The sequence below is a fragment of the Chinchilla lanigera genome, unplaced genomic scaffold, assembly GCF_000276665.1.
Source record: "Chinchilla lanigera isolate Chin_1 unplaced genomic scaffold, ChiLan1.0 scaffold00074, whole genome shotgun sequence".
NCBI lineage: Eukaryota > Metazoa > Chordata > Mammalia > Rodentia > Chinchillidae > Chinchilla > Chinchilla lanigera.
In genome coordinates, this window is record NW_004955475.1 from 8,506,826 (window position 1) to 8,512,808 (window position 5,983).

Below are 5,983 nucleotides of genomic sequence, written 5' to 3' on the forward strand. Positions count from 1 at the left end.
GGGTACCATCTCTGCCTTTTGATCCTCTGTTGAGAGGGAGGCAGCCATAGTTTTCCTTACCGCAGGCTTCATTAGCAGATCTCTACAGGTCCATGCCTGTCCCTGATTTTCTTGACTGGCTCCCGTTCCAAGGGTGAGGATTCAATTCCCTTCATGTTGTCCTCCTCCTCACGCAGCGGCTTGGAGTCCTGCCTGACACCTCTGGGTGAATTGGACCTGGTGCTGCTGGCCCATGCCTACTGCAGGTAATGAGGTGACTCTCACTAATTCCAGCTGTCCCCCTCAGCCTCTGGCACCTCTGGGTACCTGTGCCAGGAGCTTGGACCTCAGAGAATCTTGATTTTTCCAGAATCCCACCCCTGACCTTCTGGGAATGACCCCTCTCCTATAATTCCCTTTCTGCTCTGTAAGCAGGACCATGTCTCCCTGTATCCTCCATGGCTTCCCTCCCATCTTGGAGGATGCTAGGTCCAGTTAGGTGACAGTTACTGAGTGCCTTAGTGCGATGGCCATCATCCATTTATCAAGTCCTCTGGTAGGTCAGCATGGAGCCAAGCTAGCACTGCACATTCACTACGTACTTTGCTCCTTACCGGGTTATTAGGAAGAGCTCTCTAGCGTAGTAAATATGGACAAGGACTCCAGAATCAGACACCAAATCTCAGCCTCAGCCACCTCCTAGCCAGGTGACAGCAGGAAAGCTGACTTTACATCTTTGAACCTCAGTGTGCCCATTTGCATAACAATACTAGTGCAGTTATGTGTTGCTTAAGGACCGAAAAATGCATCTTTAGGTGATTTTGTCCTTGTGTGAGTATCACAGAGTATATTTACACAAACCGAGATGGTCTATCAGTGGTGACGAACCTATGGCACACATGACGCAGTGTGCTGTTTGTACCATTAAAACTCTAAAAGGTTCACCATCATGGATCTCAGTCAGTTTCCTCTTGATGCTGTCGGGAGATGGCACAAAGCTGAGTGCGGCGGCACATACCTGTAATCCTAGTTCTGTAATCCTAGCACTCTGGGAGGCTGAGGCAAGAGGATCACAAGTTGAAGCTCAGCCTGGGGTACTTATCGAGACCTTGTTCAAAAAATAGTGAAGAGGCTGGGGATGTAGCTCAGTGTGGGGGCCCTGGGCTCAACCTCCAGTACCAAAAAGAATATACAGGTACATATGAGATTGCTGTCAGTGTAACACAGCAGACATCTTACAGTGAACTTCTTTGTAAGCAGGAATACACTATAAAATAGTTATAAAAAGTATAGTATAGTAAATAGATAAAGCAGGAATACATTCACTTGCTACCCTGATCAGTTATCACACACTGTACCTAATTTGTGTTATACTTTCATATGTCTGATCGCTCCGTGGTGTGTATACACCAGTATCACCACAAACGTGAGTAATACATTGCACTATGTACAATATTATGAAGGCTTTGATGTCACTAAATGCAAAACTTTTTCACCTCCTTTCTAATCTTATGAGACCACCGCTGTGTATGTGGTCTCTCATGACTGAAATGGCCTTATATGGTGCTTGATGATGACCTCCTAGGATAGTTGGGAAACTTAATCCAACCAAAGCAATTCGGTAAGTACTCATCGGTGGGGAAATACTGAATCTAAAAGGAGCCAGATGGGCAGGAGTGGCTGCTATGTTATCTTCAGGCTGTGGTAAGATTTAGCATCGTCTTACCTCCCACCATACACACACACACACACACACACACACACACACACACACACAGAGGAACATAGATAGGATGTTAGTTTCCTGGACTGGTGCTAGAGGTAGAGACCTAATCTGAGCCCTACCAGGAGTACCTCACTCCCTCTAGTTCTTCCCTTTTGTTCTCTTTGTCCTATACCACATGGGGGGATTTGTTGTCTCAACAGAAGTCACCAGGATGGGTGCAAATGGTCCAACATGGAACATCACCTTGGCTTCCAGACCACCGTTCGCCCTCCCAGCCTCTGCCTCACCAAGCGCACAGTCTTCCCTCCTTCTTGGTCTCCAGCCACATGCAGTGTCGGCCCTCTCCCGACATCCTCCCGTTGGAATGCCAACACCCCACCCTCCTCGTATTCTATAGATCTGAAATACCTCTTTACTCCCTCTTGACTAAGTTCCATCCTTCCCTCTGCCTAACCTTCTCAGTTGAAGCCCTTTTCAGGTAGATGATCAGGACTGAGAGGGCAGAAGATAGGATGATTTCAAGGGCATTGTCATCTTAATTAACTGCTAGGGAGCTGTCCCCATTGTCAAACAATGACCCACCGAGGACTTTCCTGACTTTCCTTGACTCTTTTTTTTTTTTTTTTTTGGGTACTAGGATGGCACGTGACTCTTGCCTTCTGTTTCAAGGGTGGCTTGTTGCAGAACGTGAGTTCCCTGAACTCTGGGAATCATCTGGCTCCCAGGAGATTCCCACAGGGACAACACCACCATCGTATCTGGAAACCGTGGTGATCTGGTCCCAGCTCAGAGAATGGCAGGGTTCCGGCTTTGTGGCCTCCTGTGACTTAGGTAAATGCCACCTGTAGGTCAAGAGCATGGAATGCTCCATGTTTCAAATACCCCATCAGCCAGAATATCAGCTATGCTGGAAAGAACACAGGACTGAGTTGGGCAGACCTGATTAGACCCTAGTCCTCAGCTTCCTTGGGCGTGTTTATTGGCCTCTCAGAACCTTGATACAAGATCATGCTAGTGCTTTGCCTAGCACGCAGTAGATGCTCAGTACATGAGGCTATTATTACTACTGCTCCTGCCTCCATTTCCCCACATCATCCCCACCCCGTCAGGCCCACACTCAATCCCCTCAGGGCAGTCCAGGTGCCCCGTGGCTGGCAGGACAGATGGGATGAGAGAAGGCCCTGCTCAGGGGAAGGAGGGTCAGGACTGTAGGGGTCTATAGCAGCTCCGGAGCTCTTCTTATGCTTTCTGGTGGATCTAGGGATGGTGCTAGGGTTACGGGGGCTCAGGCTGCCCTAAGCACTGAGATCAAAGAGAGGGACCTCAGCACAGGAAATAAGTATAGGAGCAGGAAGGGTGTGGCCCAGGTTCTGGAGACCCGGCGTCCAGCTCCAGGTTTCCAGTGACTCCCTGTGTCCTTGGCTGAGTCTCTGGTCCTATCTACGATATGAATGTGGGAATAGCTCTCCAGTGGTTCCCCCAGCTTGGCCACTCCACGGGAAGGAATAGATGGAGAAGAGAGAGCTGGGGCAGCAGAAGTCTCCAGCTCTGACACTCCAGCAGGGGGCAATGTAGCCAGGACCTGGCTTCAGGCCCTCTGAGGACTGAATCGCCACAGGGACCTTACAGTTGGAGTAAGTGTTGAGTAGGAAGCTACCCTGTTGGTTGGCATATCAAAATTGGAGCCAGGGGCAACCAGTGACAAATCACTCTCTGGGTCTCCATCCAGAACAGCTTCCCCTTGGCAGGAGTGAGAGTCAACAAACAAGGGCCAGGGAAGCCCCAGCCCTGTGCAGGCTGCCAGAGCCAAGAAGTACCCCCTGGGGACCCTGGCGAGCTTAGGTATATTCTCTGCCTTTACTCTCCTTTCACCAGAACTAGTCTAAACTCTCAGGAAAAGCCATGCTGGGGTCTATTGCTGGTCCCTGCACCAGGCCTGGGGACAAGGCCTGTCTCCAGCCAGTTTAGAAAGGGCCCAGTCCTTGACTACTATCCCTCACATGGTCCCAGGACCCAAAAGGTAACTTTTTGACATTTCTGGGCCTAGCTGATTCCAACCAGTAACGAATGTCCCACATCTGCCACTGGTATTCTATTTGACCCTCTTGACTTATTTAAGCCTCAGTTTCCTCATCAATAACTTACTAGGCAGGGGATGGCTCCCATCTATAATCCCAGCTATCAGGAGGCTGAGGCAGGAGGATCATAATTTAGAGTCCAACCTGGACAACTTAGCAGGACCTTGTCTCAAATTTTTAAAAAAATTAAGGTTTAGGGACGTAGCTCAATGGTAGAGCACTTGTTTAGCATGTGTAAGGCCCTGGATTTAATATAAAGCATTGCAAAGAATAAGAAAACCTGATTGGGGGAATGGGGCCTTGGTGAGTTCCATGGCCTTTCCAATTGTATAATTCCCAGAGCTGGAGTTTGTATTCAATATTCTGGCTTCCTTTACCTGGATTCAGAGAGAATATTGATCCTGTCTTGTCGGCTGTGCTGGGAAGAGCCCCTTTCAACTACACTGATTTCTCCTTCACAGTTCAAACCTACCCTCACCTTGCCTAGGCCTCCTCCACTATTGGATGGATCTGGACCTGTTGGGGAGGGTGTGCACACACGCACTGAGCTCACACGCGAGTGTGTCTCTGCTTCTACCTGTATTTGTATCTGTGCCTACAGAAGGAAAAGTGGAAGCATGTCTTGACCTCTTTCCACTCACTTGGTTTCCCCAAAAGGACTAAAATCATGTTCCTGAGACCCAAATCCATAGTCATCAGGCAGATGCTGTGTGAGACTTAGGCTTTCTTACTTTCCCTATCTATAAAAATCTTCAGTTCATGGGGTTTGATGAGCTGTCACGCATTCATTCGGCAAATATGAATGGAACATTTACTGTGAGCAGGGCACTATTCCAAGCATTAGAATTAAATGAAATAATACATGTAAAGTGTCAAGTACCATACTGGACATGTGGCAAGAGCCTAGCCAATATGATTTCTCTCCCCTTCATCCACATTGTATTAGCTAACATCTATTGATCACCTACTACATGCATGCACTGCTGTGAGCATTTTATTCTTATATTCTTTATAATCTTGAGAAGTCACATGTATGATTGTCACCCCATTTTACAGATGTGAAAATTGAGGCACAGAAAGGTGAAATAGCTGGTTCAAATTCAAGGTAAATGACAGGCTGACCCAGAGTCAATGCTCTTGACCACTTTAACACACCGTCTCTCTGCCAAGAGCTTACAGCTTTTTCTATGATTAGGGCTAGAACCACAGCCCCATAGCTATAAGAGAAATGGATGTGCAGAGATGTACATATCGTGCACACTCATATTCATGCTGCAAATATTTTTGCTCATGTCCAACAGCCCAGACCCGGTGACATTCCCACAGACACAAGATAGTGTACACTGCATGTACTTGCAGTGGCCCTCCCCACTACAGCCATGGCCGCACAGCTCCGCCTCCACACAGGCCCGTCCCCGCGCCTGTTGGACACATACACATGCACGTGCACACATTCTCCCGCATGTGCACTGCTTCCTCCACTTTCATAGCCAAGATGAGGGGGAAGAGAAGAGAAGGAATGTTATCTGCAATTTGAGGCTGTGCTGTGTGCTGGGCAAGGTCAGCAAGGAGGAGGGGGCAGGAGTGAGGGTGGGGATAGCTGTGACCAGAGACAAAGGGCTGGGGGAGGGATGCTGTGGCAGCAGCAGGAGGAGGAGAGGGAGGAGGGAGAGCCCCATTCTTGATAAACTGTGCGAGTGGTGGGGGGTATGGGGATTGGATTTGCAAGAACTTTCTCAAGCCATAAATTTTCACTGGCTGCCTGGAGCCTGGAGCCCAGAGCCTGGAGGCTGGAGGCTGGAAACCTGAGCAAGCCCTGAGGCGGCCCATCACAGGAGCAGCAGAGGCAGGGCCCAGGTCTGTGCCTTGAGCATGGGTGGTAAGGTGGCACTCTGATCCTGCGGTGATCCTGAAGGGCCAGTCCATGCCTGTCGGCTGATGTGAGCACTCATGCGTCTGTCCATGTGTCTGTGTGTGCAGCGAAGCAGCAGAGTGGCTTAGGAACGAATGCCCAAATCTGACTCCAGAGCTTGAGGGCTGTACGACCTTGGACATGTTGTGCGCCTTCCCTGCCCCTGTGTCTCCTCATCTGTAAACAGCTAATTATTGCTACCTTGCAGGGCTGTAAGGCTGGGCTGATTAAATACATGTGGAGGGCTGAATACGGGGCCTGATGCATAATAAGTGCTCAGTGAGCTAT